This window comes from Dysidea avara, chromosome 12 (assembly GCF_963678975.1).
Source record: "Dysidea avara chromosome 12, odDysAvar1.4, whole genome shotgun sequence".
NCBI classification, from domain to species: Eukaryota; Metazoa; Porifera; class Demospongiae; order Dictyoceratida; family Dysideidae; genus Dysidea; species Dysidea avara.
Window position 1 is genome coordinate 10,391,583 of NC_089283.1, and position 15,486 is coordinate 10,407,068.

Genomic DNA, 15,486 nt, shown 5'->3' on the forward strand with positions numbered 1-15,486 from the left:
TATCTCTTGAGCTTATTGTGGTCCCACCACAAAAATTTTTTATCAAAAATAGACCATGACCCAATAATTATTCACAAAAAAGTCCAAGAATTTTCAGCGGCATGTTTTGAAATATAAAGGATTAAAGTTTTCAATACAGTACTTTCAAACCATAATTAAGTAGATATCCCATAATTTAGGGATCACTGGAAAGGTCAATCAACAGTATTCCATCAGTGAAAATTGTGTTTAAAAATATTTACACAGTTTGAAGTTACGGTTGATTTTGTAACTAAAGTTGGACCACTTTTTCATGAAATATTCAAAATATTTGTGGTCATAAATCAGAGACTATGGGGTGTAATGAGCTAAAAAATTGCATGAATGATAAGCACCATAGGTACTACAAACACTCTAAGTTTTGTCATAATCCAAGAGGTGACCCTAAATTCCTTGTTGATTTGACGTGGAATGACCTATATAGTTGACAAGATTGAGAGTCAGGAAGGAAAGATTAATTCTATCTGATTGTTTGGAGGTTAAAAATTGTACATCAGACATAATGAAATTATAACTTTAATACAACAAATGGACAAACACACAGACACACAGACAGACACACAGATGGACCTGAATTTAATACACTTATAGTTTGATGAAGACAGCTTGTTTACCATTTTAACCTTTAAACAAAAGACGAAATATAGAAAATAAGTACCAGAAACATTTGATTGATGTGAAATCTACATAGAAACCAGTACCCAAATTGTGCATGGATACAATGACAATGCACACCATAAGGTATGTACTCATGTAAAGGTTTAATTTCAGTGGCTTACGTACATCAATTGGAACAGTACATCAGTGGACATCGCGCTACATTTTTACATGGTAAATGTATAAAGTGGAGTTCCATGAGGGTCTGTATTGGGACCACTGCTATTTTTATTATAATATTATGTAAATGATGTGGACAATATCCAAAGTCATCTAACTAGTTTGCAAATGATACTAAATTATTTGCTCTCATCCATGATATAAGTGATAGTCAGCAGGATTTGCTGTTTCATGGTCTAAGCTTTATTAAGAAATGACAGGAAGTAACTTACCCAATACGTTGTGTGAGAAAGCTGAGCTATATCAAATGTAACATACATCCCTTGAAACTAGTAACTTGTAACTAGGAAGAACTGTCCAAAAAGTAACTAAGTTACAATAGTTACATACCCTGTAGTAACTCTTTAAAATCAGAACACTCTTCAATTTTTGCACCATACATGCTACAGCCACATTAAGTATAGACACATCCTACAGACCTTCAGCACTTGTGCTGTAAAGCCTGATTATATATATATATATGTATATATATATCTAATCCAAAACAGCCAAGCTGTAAAAAAAGTGTGCGGCCCTCAGAAAGGCTATGGTGAAAAAAGATGTGAAATCCAAGGTGGCGGCCAAGAAATGGCTGTGATGGTAGGTTAATGGTAAAAATTTTAATAATGACAATTCAGGTAAATTTTGTGAAGCGGCACAAAAATTCACCTGAATTGTCGTTATTAAAATTTTTACCATTAACCTACCATCACAGCCATTTCTTGGCCGCCACCTTGGATTTCACATCTTTTTTCACCATAGCCTTTCTGAGGGCCGCACACTTTTTTTACAGCTTGGCTGTTTTGGATTAGATTTCATTTCTTTTTGTATTTGTATACCAGCTTTGGGACTTTTTTAACCTACATTTTTTCTTTACTACAGGAAGAAGAAAAGATGAAGTAGATGTACTTTAAATATTTTATCAGAAAATGTACAAATTATATATACTGTATAATACATATTTGACCGCATTTGCGAAAAGGGGTCTTCCACACACATCCAATTTGCCAACTTTGACAATTGATAACTTCGGATTGGAAAGAGCTATTGCCTTGATATTTGGGCAGTGGTGAGCACCACTATAGCTGAATACATGGTGAAATTTTCAGGTTAATATGTTACTTGAACACTGAGTTATGTTCTCCAACGTTTACGGAATTGGATGTGTGTGGAAGACCCCTTTTCGCAAATCCGGTCACATATATTGATTACAGAAATCTCCATGGTGATTTCTTTGTAACTGGACACTATACAAGGTGACTTCTTCTAATTGCTCTCTCTACAGGGTGAATTGTTTGTAGCTGAACGATCTACAAGGTAACTTCTTCTAGCTGATCTCTCTACAGGGTGATGTGTTTGTAGCTGAATTTTGTATAGGTGATTTGTTTGCAGCTGAGCTCTTTACAGAATGGTTTCTTTGTAGCTGAACTCTCTAAAAGGTAACTTCTTCTAACTGATCTTTCTACAGGGCAATTTGTTTCTGGCAGAATTTTCTACAGGGTGATTTCTTTGCAGCTGAACTCTCTACATGGTGGTTTCTTTGTAGCTGAACTCTCTACAAGGTAATTTCTTCTAGCTGATCTCTCTACAGGGAGATTTGTTCGTAGTTGAATTCTGTACAGGTGATTTGTTTGCAGCTGAGCTCTTTACAAAATGGTTTCTTTGTAGCTGAACTTTCTCCAAGGTAACTTCTTCTAACTGATCTTTCTACAGGGTGATTTGTTTGTAACTGAACTATCTACAAGGTAATTTCTTCTTGCTGATCTCTCTACAGGGTGATTTGTTTGTAGCTGAATTCTGTACAAGTGATTTGTTTGCAGCTGAGCTCTTTACAGAATGGTTTCTTTGTAGCTGAACTCTCTACAGGGTGATTTGTTTGTAGCTGAAATCCCTACAAGGTAACTTCTTCTAGCTGATCTCTCTACAGGGTGATTTGTTTGTAGCTGAACTCTCTACAGGTGGTTTCTTTGTAGCTGAACTCTCTACAATGTGACTTCTTCTAGCTGAACTCTCTACAAGGTGACTTGTTTCTAGCTGATCTCTCTACAGGGTGACTTGTTTGTAGCTGAACTCTCTACAGGTGATTTGTTTGTAGCTGAACTCTCTACATGGTGGTTTTGTTGTAGCTGAACTCTCTACAAGGTAACTTATTCTAGCTGATCTTTTTACACTGCATATTTGTTTGTAGCTGAGTTCTCTACAGGGTGATTTGTTTGCAGCTGAACTCTCTACATGGAAGTTTCATTGTAGCTGAACTCTCTACAATGTGACTTCTTCTAGCTGAACTCTCTACAGGGTGACTTGTTTCTAGCTGAACTCCCTACAGGTGATTTGTTTGCAGCTGAACTCTCTACATGGTGGTTTCTTTGTAGCTGAACTCTCTACAAGGTAACTTCTTCTAGCCGATCTTTCTACAAGGTGATTGAGTTTTTTGCAGCTGAACTCTTTACATGGTGGTTGCTTTGTAGCTGAACTCTCTAAAAGGTGACTTCTTCTAGCTGAACTCTCTACAGGATGATTTGTTTGCAGCTGAACTCTCTACGTGGTAGTTTCTTTGTAGCTGAACTCTCTACAATGTGACTTCTTCTAGCTGAACTCTCTACAGGGTGACTTGTTTTTAGCTGATCTCTCTACAGGGTGACTTGTTTCTAGCTGAACTCTCTACAGGTGATTTGTTTGCAGCTGAACTCTCTACATGGTGGTTTCTTTGTAGCTGAACTCTCTACAAGGTAACTTCTTCTAGCTGATCTTTCTACAGGGTGATTTGTTTGTAGCTGAATTCTCTACAGGGTGATTTATTTGCAGCTTAACTCTCTACAAGGTGACTTCTTCTAGCTGAACTCTCTACAGAGTGATTGATTTTTTTTGCAGCTGAACTCTCTACATGGTGGTTTCTTTGTAACTGAACTCTCTACAGGGTGATTTGTTTGTAGCTGAACTCTCTACAGGGTGATCTGTTCGTAGCTGAACTCCCTATAAGGTAACTTCTTCTAGCTGATCTCTCTACAGGGTGATTTGTTTGCAGCTGAACTCTACATGGTAGTTTCTTTGTAGCTCTACAATGTGACTTCTTCTAGCTGAACTCTCTATAAGGTGACTTGTTTCTAGCTGATCTCTCTACAGGGTGACTTGTTTCTAGCTGAACTCTCTACAGGTGATTTGTTTGCAGCTGAACTCTCTACATGGTTTATTTCTTTGTAACTGAACTCCCTGCAAGGTGACTTCTTCTAGCTGATCTCTCTACAGGGAGATTTGTTTGTAGCTTAACTCTCTACAGGTGATTTGTTTGCAGCGGAACTCTCTACATGATGGTTTCTTTGTAGCTGAACTCTCTACAAGGTAATTTCTTCTAGCTGATCTCTCTACAGGCCGATTTGTTTGTAGCTGAACTCTCTACATGATGGTTTCTTTGTAGCTGAACTCTCTACAAGGTGATTTCTTCTATAGCTGATCTTTCTACAGGGTGATTTGTTTGTAGTTGAACTCTCTACATGATAGATTCTTTGTAGCTGAACTCTCTACAAGGTGATTTCTTCTATAGCTGATCTTTCTACAGGGTGATTTGTTTGTACCTGAACTATCTACATGATGGTTTCTTTGTAGCTGAACTCTCTACAAGGTAACTTCTTCTAGCTGATCTCTCTACAGGACAATTTGTTTGTACCTGAACTCTCACATGATTGTTTCTTTGATGCTGAACTCTCTACAAGGTGATTTCTTCTAGCTGATCTTTCTACAGGGTGATTTGTTTGTAGCAGAACTCTCTACAAGGAAACTTCTTCTAGCTGATCTCTCTACAGGGAGATTTATTTGTAGCTGAACTCTCTATACATGATTTGTTTGCAGCTGAATTCTCTACATGATGGTTTCTTTGTAGCTGAACTCTTTACAAGGTAACTTCTTCTAGCTGATCTCTTTACAGGGTGAATTGTTTGTAGCTGAACGATCTACAAGGTAACTTCTTCTTACTTATCTCTCTACAGGGTGATTTGTTTGTAGCTGAACTTTCTACAAGGAAACCTCTTTTAACTGAGCTCTGTACAGGGTGAATTGTTTGTAGCTGAACTATCTACAAGATAACTTCTTCTAGCTGATCTCTCTACAGGATGATTTGTTTGTAGCTGAACTATCTACAAGGTAACTTCTTCTAGCTGATCTCTCTACAGGGTGATTTGTTTGTAGCTGAATTCTGTATAGGTGATTTGTTTGCAGGTGAGCTCTTTACAGAATGGTTTCTTTGTAGCTGAACTCTCTACAAGGTAACTTCTTCTAGCTGATGTATCTACAGGGTCACTAGTTTGTAGCTGAATTCTCTACATGGTGGTTTCTTTGTAACTGAACTATCTACAAGGTGACATCTTCTAGCTGATCTTTCAACAGGGTGATTTGTTTGTAACTGAACTCTCTACAAGAAAACTTCTTCTAACTGATGTCTGAACAGGGTGAATTGTTTGTAGCTGAACTCTCTACAGGGTAATTTGTTTGTAGCTGATCTCTATACAGGTTACTTATTTCTAACTGATCTCTTGAATTCTGTTCAGGGTGACTGCTCTATTAGGATGACTGCTCTATTAGAGTATCTCGATCTCGCACTTGCTACACCAAGTTGGATTTCGTGTTATAACTGCGTGGCTTTAAGTCTGATTTTTCTACACCATTGAAGAGCCTTTCTAAGATGATAACTCCATCTGTACAGCGATTTTCAAAGCATTACCCCAAGTGGTTTATCTGGTAGGCGTGGCAAGCATAATAATAATAATAATAATAAAATTAAAAAATTAAAAATTAGCTAATCTCGATTGCGTAATTGTTACACACTGTTGATTTTTTCGCTGTATCTTCCTGGTTTTTAGCTCGATTACTTTCAAACCACAAAAGGTTTGAGGTTCAATAGTTAACCTATTCACCCACCGATTTTCAGCTTCTTCCCATACGCGGTTTACCCTGTAGGCGTGACAACATATTGGTGTTATTTTTCGTGCATAATCGCTCATAACTCTTTGCCTGTTTATGGTATTCCAGCCAAAGTTGGTACCGAGATGCGCCTTTATACCCCCCTTCTGTGTGCCAAATTTCAAGGCAATCGGATAACGCGTTCGCGTTTTATAGCAGTTTTTGTAAGTGTGCGAAAAGAGGAACAAAAATAAGAAGAAAAAAAAACGAAGAAACTAAGCCAATTTTTGAAGTCGCATATCTCAGGAATGCCTGAAGCGATTTCGCTCAAATTTGGAATGTGGAATGCTGAAGGTGGAGGGAATCTACACAGCAAAATTTGTCTTGTTTTATCAAGGCAGCACAGAGCTACGGAGGTGCGAAAATTGCGTTTTCTTTCTTCCTGTCAATATACTCACGGGGTTGCGCGCCGGTTCTTGGGCCGCACGACACACTACCGTGTGTCTTGATATATAATTATATTATGTTAATACAGTATTTTTAACTGCACGAAATGGCCTATCTGCTTGCTTTGACTAGAAATTGATTGCATTAACATGTAACCTGATTGTTGTGTTTGAGTTTTAGATCTGTTGTATATATCTACTAAACATGTGATCCATGTAAACAATTTACCTAACCAAGTTTCATGTTTCATTGAATCAACAGAATTACAGATACGAATTATTGTGTGTGTGTGTGTGTGTGTGTGTGTGTGTGTGTGTGTGTGTGTGTGTGTGTGTGTGTGTGTGTGTGTGTGTGTGTGTGTGTGTGTGTGTGTGTGTGTGTGTGTGTGTGTGTGTGTGCGAATGCATAAAATCTAGAGACACTATTAATAATATTTCCTTATAATACTAGTTTCCCCTGCAGTACTCAGTGTAGTAATAATTGCTATTTAATTACTGTATCATTACTTACAATAAGGTTAACATTGTGATATTAATTGCATTCATGGTATAATACATATAAAAATTGCACAGAATTGGGTTATATAAGTATTGCTATCAACAGTTCCTTAACCAGCCATTTCTTTTCCACTAGGTATAGCTGGTCTGAATATATACGGCGGGTCTATTTTACTGTCTATAACCAGTGGTTGCCCTACACCTGTTGACGTAACATAATATAGTGTGTCATTATCATCTGATTTAAATGCCAGAGCAACATTATCATTACTGCTGTTGGTCAACTGCACCATCTGAGTAAGGTATTCCCTTTTATCATCCTTGACCTGTAAACAACAGAAAATAGTAACCGCTAACAGTATACATGTGCTGAAATACATTATTTACAGTGCTCCATGTTTTATACTGAGAAAGTTTATATCCAAAAAATATGGAATGCATGCTGAAGATAATCTCAACACAATACACACATCTATATAGGCAATCTATTTAATTGGGTGGATTAACTGCACATTTAGCATATATACTATATAAGCACATGCACTCAAAGAAAATAGTTACCTTAAGACACAGATGGCTTCCATCCATGATGGAGTCAACTCCAACATAGTGATTTAGACGACTGTTATTTTGAAGTGTAATTATGGATAATGATATGTTGTAACAGTAGAGAACTGGATAAATAACAAAATACACAGTATTTTATTTGTGCAGTGTCATGCATAGCTACATTATAATGCATGCAACACCAAATAAAACCTCACCAGTCTGCTGAGTAGACTGAATATCAGCTAGATATTATATATACCCACTATAATATATATATATATATATATATACCCATGAGTAAAATGCACTCTTTCTATGCTGCTATGGACATTGTGGTATGGAGCCTCATACTGATCCCAAGATCTGGTTCTGATTCTGATTATAATTCAACTGTCTGCATAGTTTCCATAATTTATAACAAAGTCAATTACATACATACCTCGTATATCTTCAGGGCTGATGTTGTCTGAAGTCAAGGGGTCGCCAGCCGCCCACGCAAACTTCTAAATTGTGTACGAGAGTCCCAATATTTAAGTATTTCAAAACGTATTTCCATACTATTTCAATAAATATTTCATGGATTTCGATGGATTTATAATTTGATTTCTCAAATAGTGTACGAGAGTCCCAAGACGTTGGCTACCCCTTGTCTGAAGTAGAGTGGCTGTGGTAATTAAGAGTCACTTAAGCTATAAGTACTGCTACCACCTAATACAGTGACCCCAATATTTCACACTACTTGCAGGGGAAAGGTGTAACCATATGCTACATTATCCTAAAATTTCAAAAGATTTACTTGTCATGTATTGGGTGTTTGATCTTTTCACTGAAGCCTTGTAAGTGTTGGTATTACGAGTCATGTGGGGGTATTATGAGTCACTATGTTCATAAGGTCATCATTTCATGTCGAATTATGGTAAATGTTATGGAAACATTTGCAGCAACTCTAAAGATTGTCAAAACACCTTAGTTAACTTAGTACGTACATTTCATGTCTTTTTCCTGCTTACTACATTGTAAGGGGTACAGGTAGCTAATCTGGAATGGTATTTCTATAGTGACTTAGTTTAAAGTCCTGAGTATATAACCTCTTAATTAGATTTGTGGTTAGCTTTTGATCACTTTTTATGTTGATCTAAATCTGCATGATTCAACCTATTAAATTTATTTTAAGCTATGTGACCCACAATACCCCCTGACCCGTAATACTAGCACCTACTCTAATGGTGATGATATCCAAACTAGAATCATCACTGCAGGACTTTGACATGCCTGGAATCTTGACGCAGATGTAATTGTTGTCTGGCTCCACTAAGATCACCTTGAGTGAACCAGAAGAACACACAGAGCAGCTCATTGTTGTTCAACAGCTAATGAAGTTAAGTTCTAAGAGAATATATTAGTTTCTGCACGTTGCAACTGCACTTGGTATAATAGCTGCTGACTTATATCATAGATACTAGAATTCTAGTATCTATGCTTATATATACCTGGGGCGTGCGTGTTGAGGCCGCACACTTACATTACGTAGGTGTCACAGTGAGGTCAGGGAATTACAGTTGCAGCCTCTCACATGTTGCTTTCCTGGCGTGAGAGTAAAGAGTAAACCCAAATTCTTTAATGCTGGCAGGTGGTGACGGACAATGACGGTGACAGGACACGAATTTGGGGATACAGATTTATATACTACAGTAATTTTCCGAATATTCTCGGAATTTTCAAAGTGGTCAGTCTATATAGAAGAGAAGTACGTATTTATTTCAGCATAAATGCGCCGGTCAAGGAATGTGTTATTGTGCAAGTATAAAATGACCCACATAGTAAAAACAAAGTGGTGAACGTCATTATTGTAGTGAAGGTCACCAGCTAGTTAATCAATAATTTCACAACTGCCACAACCCACTATTTTTAGGTAGTGACGTTCACTTCACTACCATGTAGTTAGTGACGTTCACTACAAGAAAGCAGTGAACGTCAAGCTACAAAAGTAGTCGTGACCGTCACTACTTAAAAATAGTGAATATTGTGGTAGAAAGTAGTTGTGAAATATTCACTACTAATTTTTTTACTGTGCAAAGCTGGAGCCTGTGTTGCTTACTGTACAAATCCACATGAAAAACTACTCCAGCTTTTTCAATAACAAATTTCTGCCACAATACTCACTATTTTTAAGTAGTGACTGTCACTACAAAAAATGTAGTACACAAAAATAGTGATATAGCAAGTATTGTGGCAGAAATTAGTACTAAAGGTCACTAGATGCAATGGGGGCTGCATTGCAGTATTACACAAAACTGCTGGTCGGACACTGACTCAGAAGTGCATCTGAAGCAACATTAGTCCACCAACAGCACCAAGAGGACAGCACTGGACAAATACTTTCTGTATAGGTACCTTGTTCAGTACCAAAGATATTAAATGGTATATAGCTATCTGTAATCCTGCAGACATATGTCAGAGAATAATAGTCCCAGCTAAACCATCACTCACTGGGATATGATAGTCTTGCAGAGTGCACCACTATATAATATAGGCAGGTTATATAGAGCCGGTACCGGTTACACTGTTTTGCCGGCTATTTTGCCGGCAGTGGAGGGTATAATACTTAGAATGTTATGTGCATTAAAAAAAAACTTGTACAAAAACCTAAGAAAGCGAAAAAAAAAAGTTGTCTAAGCAAGGGTTCGAACCCGGGCATCCGTACTCATAAGCAATGTTTGTAACGATTATACCACCGGTGCTGCAGCTAGTCATATTATTTAGTTTCTACGTTATAAACATCCGACTGAAGTGACTTCTATATATAACAAGAGTGAAGAAGAAACCAAAGCTGAACCCTAGCCTACCCCTAATGCTAAGGAACTACTTTTCGCATCCCCTAAAGTTGAATGCTCGGGGCAACCTACTAGACGCGTGCCCTAAAGTTGAATGCTCGGGGCAACCTACTAGTGCCGGCACAATAGCCGTTAGTGTTTGCAAACCGGTACCGGCTAAATATACACTTTGTATAATATATACTGGACCCAAGGCCAAAATAGCTTTTCTTTTTCTGCACTTTGTGTTTGTTTTAGTATCGAGATTCTGACTCACTTCATTTACAGGCTTTTTAGCCTTCTCATTGGTCCCTAGTGTGATGGGAATTCCAATTCCAAAACATGGTACAATATACTTTGTGGGGTTCTGCATATTAACAAGAAGAATATTATAAGCTAGTAGCAAGAGTCCATAATTACGGACTCTTGCTAGTAGGGATCATAAATAGTGCTGAAACAAAACAGAACATACTGATACACAATATTATTCCATTCCCATGTATGTGTTCATATTAGCAACAAATCAAAGTAGGGACTATATTTGTATGTCATGCAGATGATGATGTTCTCAGTCCCTTAATACTTTTCATTTTAATGATCCCAACTACTATATACACCTGTAGTAGCTTATGAGGTACACATGCGAAAAGGCATGTGTTGGACCACAGTTAATATAAAATCAAGCCTGTAACATTGTTGTCTATTGAGTTTACCTTGGAAGTATTCGGTTAAGTACTATGAAGCCCTGACCTGAAAACACCACCAATGAGTTTCAATCCACTGGCTGGCTCCTTGACTCTCTGACTAACTGACTATTATGATATGACTACCTAGCAAACTAATTTTTCATGTGAGCATAATAAACTCATCGGTGATGTTTCAGGTCACTTTCAAGGTATATTTTTGGGCTTGATGGTACCTATAACCAATACTGCTAAGGTGCTGTGACAACATAATGTGAAAGCCGTGCTATAGCAGGAAAATGCAGATCCTTAGTTATACTAAGAGTTAATAATGGAGAGGTTATACTGATAGCAATGCATGAACTGCAAGTATAATTTATGTATTTACAGCAGCTATTGAATTAGCACATTGATTCAAGCTTTTTATAAAGTTAATCCGGCACATGATGTTTATGCCTTTATAACAATATTTTACTTTGTACATAAATTAATCTCATGATTTAAACAGGCAAAATTATTACATGACCATAATTCACAGTGATCCGCTCTCACTCTGTAAATTTTTAAAATTACTTCCTGACAATGCAAATTTAAATAATTCTCAATACCAAACTTATAGCAATTTTCTGAGTGGTAGCTATGTAGTGGATGTGCTCACTAATGGTGCTTTTGAATTGTGTGATTTGAAGTGTATTTTTATTCTGATAATTCATATTATACCATGTTATTCCATCTAACAGATACAAGAAGGTATATTGTACTGATGTTACCTTATCAGAGACGTTTCCACATTGTTTGTCCAACCTATATGTTGCAAGGGGAAGTCATTTTCTAGTTTGGTTTCCCAGATAAGCTGTATAGATATTTGATACAAGTCAGGTACTGATATGAAATGGGTAATATATTAATCAAGCTATACGTGTTTATGCATTCATACAGGGTATGTATTCTTTAACCCCCACACACATAATAAATGGTGATATATCACCTGTGTTGCCATAGCCACTCACATGATGAACTGATCACACATGCAGAGAAACCAATGTAATAAGGAATGATAATCTATAATTATAAGCTTTCTGTATCATTTATCCCAAGTGTTGGTAGTTATAGTTTGTTTGCAACATTATACACAGCTAGTGTTACACTTGATATAATTGCTTGTATGTGTACATTATCTGATACTAATGTTATTATAAGAAAGTATAACATATGTATCATACATGTAACCAGTTATGTGATACTGTATAGAACAAGACAGACTACAGGTTCATTCATGCTATACATATCTAATCCAAAACAGCCAAGCTGTAAAAAAAGAGTGCGGCCCTCAAAAAGGCTATGGTGAAAAAATATGTGAAATCCAAGGTGGCGGCCAAGAAATGGCTGTGATGGTAGGTTAATGGTAAAAATTTTAATAACGACAATTATTGAAGCAGCACAATAATTCACCTGAATTGTCGTTATTAAAATTTTTTACCATTAGCCTACCATCACAGCCATTTCTTGGCCGCCACCTTGGATTTCACATATTTTTTCACCATAGCCTTTTTGAGGGCCGCACTCTTTTTTTACAGCTTGGCTGTTTTGGATTAGATTTCACTTCTTTTTGTATTTTTATACCCCAAAGTTGGCCTATGGCCGGCTTTGGGACTTTTTAAACTTATCTTTTTTTTCTTTACCACAGGAAGATGAAAAGATGAAGCAGATTTTAAATACTTTAAATATTTCTGATTTTTTCAGTAAATGTAAAAATTATAATATAATACATATATTTATTACAGAACTCTCCATGGTGGTTTCTTTGTAACTGAACACTCTACAAGGTGACTTCTTCTAACTGCTCTTTCTACAGGGTGAATTGTTTGTAGCTGAATGATCTACAAGGTAACTTCTTCTAGCTGATCTCTCTACAGGGTGATTTGTTTGTAGCTGAACTATCTACAAGGTAACTTCTTCTAACTGATCTTTCTACAGGGCAATTTGTTTGTGGCTGAATTTTCTACAGGGTGGTTTGTTTGCAGCTGAACTCTCTACATGGTGGTTTCTTTGTAGCTGAACTCTCTACAAGGTGACTTCTTCTAGCTGATCTTTCTACAGAGTGATTTGCTTGTAGCTGAACTCTCTACAAGGAAACTTCTTCTAACTGAGCTCTGTACAGGGTGAATTGTTTGTAGCTGAACTATCTACAAGGTAATTTCTTCTAGCTGATCTCTCTACAGGGTGATTTGTTTGTAGCTGAATTCTGTACAGGTGATTTGTTTGCAGCTGAGCTCTTTACAGAATGGTTTCTTTGTAGCTGAACTCTCTACAAGGTAACTTCTTCTAGCTGATCTCTCTACAGGGAGATTTGTTTGTAGCTGAACTCTCTACATGGTGGTTTCTTTGTAGCTGAACTGTACAAGGTGATTTCTTCTAGCTGAACTTCTTCTAGCTGATCTTTCTACAGGGTGGATTGTTTGTAGCTGATCTCTCTACAGGTTACTTGTTTCTAGCTGATCTCCTGAATTCTCTTCAGGGTGACTGCTCTATTAGGGTGACTGTTCTATTAGAGTATCTCGATCTTGCACTTGCTACACCAAGTTGGATTTCGTGTTATAACTCCGTGGCTTTAAGTCTGATTCTTCTACACCATTGAAGAGCCTTTCTAAGATGATTACTCCATCTGTACAGTGATTTTCAAAGCATTACCCCAAGCGGTTTTTCTGGTAGGCGTGACAAGTAGTCATTTTTTATTAGCTAATCTCGATTGCGTAATTGTTACACACTGTTGGTTTTTTCGTTGTATCTTCCTGGTTTTTAGCTCGATTTCTTTCAAACCACAAAAAGTTTGAGGTTCAATAGTTAACCTATTCACCCACCGATTTTCAGCTTCTTCCCATACGCGGTTTACCCTGTAGGCGTGACAACATATTGGTGTTTGTTTCGTGAATAATCGCTCATAACTCTTTGCCTGTTTATCGTATTCCAGCCAAAGTTGGTACCGACATGCGCCATTATATCCCCCTTCTGTGTGCCAAATTTCAAGGCAATCGGATATGGCGTTCGAGTTTTATAGCAGTTTTTGTAAGTGTGTGACAAGAGGAAGAAAAAATAAAACGAAGAAACTAAGCCAATTTTTGAAGTCGAATATCTCGGGAACGCGCGAAGCGATTTCGCTCAAATTTGAACTTTGGAGCGCTGAAGTTGAAGGGCATGTCCACAGCAAAAATCGTCTTGTTTCATCAAGGCAGCACAGAGCTACGGAGATGCAAAAATTGCGTTTTCTTTCTTCCTGTCAATATACTCACTGGTGTTGCGCGCCGCCTTCTTGGGCCGCACAACATACCGTGTGTCTTGATATAAAATCTAATACCTCTAGATTTAATCTTACATTTTTTTGGAACTTACTTTTTTATCTACCTTGTTAATGTCAACATATGCTACTGTGAACATTATATGCCCTCTCAGTAACATACTATCTAATCCAAAACAGCCAAGCTGTAAAAGAAAGAGTGCGGCCTTCAAAAAGGCTATGGTGAAAAAAGATGTGAAATCCAAGGTGGCGGCCAAGAAATGGCTGTGATGGTAGGTTAATGGTAAAATTTTAGCAACAACAATTCAGGTGAATTTTGTGCCAAGACCAAGCGGCACCAAATTCACCTGAATTGTCGTTATTAAAATTTTTACCATTAACCTACCATCACAGCCATTTCTTGGCCGCCACCTTGGATTTCACATCTTCTTTCACCATATATAGCACACCGATAAAAAGTGCTGAAACAAGCTGGAGTAGTGCATGATTCTATATCCCTACTGTGCTCAAGATATATACCACAATGGAAATGCACAGTAGGGATATAAAGAAGGACACTGGAAAGTCCATGAAGAATGCATTGTACACGTACTACCTAACTAATACTGCCTCATTGTCATCAGGGAAAAGTGAGACTGGGTTTTTGGTGATGTTTTTGCATGGGCCACGCCTGTGGTCTCTACTATGAACAGATGAGTCCTAAGGATGTCATGGAAAAGGTCAAGTTGTGAGGAATTTGCTATAGTGCTTTAATCCTACTGCATTGTTTATAATTTATTAATTAATAATTATAAACTAATTACAATGCCTAAAGGGGTAAGCTTCGTTACAGTGTGGTATGTGGGTGTGGTCCCATATTCGAAAATGTGCCAAAACGCTTGTGAGGACTAGTTCTCTAATGTTTCCCAACTCATAGAATGGTAAGGATACTGACTCCTGTGTGAGCATTAATTTATTCCCATAACCGATTTCAGTTTGAGCCTTTATGAAACAAGCAGGCCTATACCACTATACCTCATCCACATCACTATACCTCATCCACATCAAGGCTATGTTTGCTTTGATGAAAGTGGCTTGTTGTTTTGAAGTACAACCATTTTCCCAGGATACATCTCAATGTACATTTAGTTGTTCCTCTGTGAAGAAGTGTACATGGCAAATCTATCCTCTGAAATTCCTTTGATCTGAGGTGTAAAAGTGTTACATTTATAGTTGTAATGACATTGTCATTTACCAAAAGGCAACTTTTTACGTATATAACTTCTGCAGAACTCTCTACAGAGTGACTTGTTTGTAACTGACAATGAACTCTATATACTGCATAGGTGACTTGTATAAGAACTCTCTACCAGGAGATTTGTAGTGTAGCTGAACTCTGGACATGAAAACTTCTTTGTAGCTGAACCCTTTACAGGGTGGCTTGTGATATAACTGAACTCTCCTACAGGGTGAGA